This window comes from Triticum aestivum, chromosome 5B (assembly GCF_018294505.1).
Source record: "Triticum aestivum cultivar Chinese Spring chromosome 5B, IWGSC CS RefSeq v2.1, whole genome shotgun sequence".
NCBI classification, from domain to species: domain Eukaryota; kingdom Viridiplantae; phylum Streptophyta; class Magnoliopsida; order Poales; family Poaceae; genus Triticum; species Triticum aestivum.
Genome location: NC_057807.1, coordinates 527,575,121 through 527,577,227, shown reverse-complemented (window position 1 = coordinate 527,577,227; position 2,107 = coordinate 527,575,121).

The following is a 2,107-nucleotide window of genomic DNA, read 5'->3' as shown; positions in this document are numbered from 1 at the left end:
CGACAATCGGAGTGACAAAACCTAATCTCGAATTATGCTAACTCAACATGTACCTTCGGAAACACCTGTAGTACTCCTTTATAATCACCCAGTTACGTTGTGACGTTTGGTAGTACCCAAAGTGTTCTTCCGGTAAACGGGAGTTACACAATTCTCATAGTTACAGGAACATGTATAAGTCATGAAGGAAGCAATAGCAGAATACTAAACGATCAAGTGCTAAGCTAACGGGATGGGTCATGTCAATCACATCATTCTCCTAATGATGTGATCTCATTAATCAAATGACAACACATGTCTATGGTTAGGAAACATAACCATCTTTGATTAATGAGCTAGTCAAGTAGAGGCATACTAGTGACTATATGTTTGTCTATGTATTCACACATGTATCATGTTTCCGGTTAATACAATTCTAGCATGAATAATAAACATTTATCATGATATGAGGAAATAAATAATAACTTTATTATTGCCTCTAGGGCATATTTCCTTCAGTCTCCCACTTGCACTAGAGTCAATAATCTAGATTACATAGTAATGATTCTAACACCCATGGAGTCTTGGTGCTGATCATGTTTTGCTCGTGAGAGAGGCTTAGTCAATGGGTCTGCAACATTCAGATCCGTGTGTATCTTGCAAATCTCTATGTCTCCCACTTGGACTTGGTCCCGAATGGAATTGAAGCGTCTCTTGATGTGCTTGGTCCTCTTGTGAAATCTGGATTCCTTTGCCAAGGCAATTGCACCAGTGTTGTCACAGAAGATCTTCATTGGTCCCGATGCACTAGGTATGACACCTAGATCGGAAATGAACTCCTTCATCCAGACTCCTTCATTTGCCGCTTCAGAAGCAGCTATGTACTCCGCTTCACATGTAGATCCTACTACGACACTTTGTTTTGAACTGCACCAACTTACAGCTCCACCGTTTAATATAAACACGTATCCGGTTTGCGATTTAGAATCGTCCGGATCAGTGTCAAAGCTTGCATCGACGTAACCATTTACGACTAGCTCTTTGTCACCCCCATATACGAGAAACATATCCTTAGTCCTTTTCAGGTATTTCAGGATGTTCTTGACTGCTGTCCAGTGATCCACTCCTGGATTACTTTGGTACCTACCTGCCAAGCTTATTGCTAAGCAGACGTCAGGTCTAGTACACAGCATTGCATACATGATAGAGCCTATGGCTGAAGCATAGGGAACATCTTTCATTTTCTCTCTATCTTCTGCTGTGGTCGGGCATTGAGTTCGACTCAACTTCACACCTTGTAGCACAGGCAAGAATTCTTTCTTTGCCTGATCCATTTTGAACTTTTTCAAAATTTTGTCAAGGTATGTGCTTTGTGAAAGTCCTATTAAGCGTCTTGATCTATCTCTATAGATCTTGATGCCCAATATGTAAGCAGCTTCACCGAGGTCTTTCATCGAAAAACTTTTATTCAAGTATCCCTTTATGCTATCCAGAAATTCTATATCATTTCCAATTAATAATATGTCATCAACATATAAAACTAGAAATGCTACAGAGCTCCCACTCACTTTCTTGTAAATACAGGCTTCTCCAAAAGTCTGTATAAAACCATATGCTTTGATCACACTATCAAAGCGTTTATTCCAACTCCGAGATGCTTGCACTAGTCCATAAATGGAACGTTGGAGCTTGCACACTTTGTCAGCACCTTTTGGATCAACAAAACCTTCAGGCTGCATCATATACAACTCTTCTTCTAGAAATCCATTCAAGAATGCAGTCTTGACATCCATTTGCCAAATTTCATAATCATGAAATGCAGTAATAGCCAACATGATTCGGACAGACTTAAGCATCGCTACGGGTGAGAAAGTCTCATCGTAGTCAACCCCTTGAACTTGTCGAAAACCTTTCGCAACAAGTCGAGCTTTGTAGACAGTAACATTACCATCAGCGTCAGTCTTCTTTTTAAAGATCCATTTATTCTCAATGGCTTGCCGATCATCGGGCAAGTCAACCAAAGTCCATACTTTGTTTTCATACATGGATCCTATCTCAGATTTCATGGCCTCTAGCCATTTTGCGGAATCTGGGCTCATCATCGCTTCCTCATAGTTCGTAGGTTCAT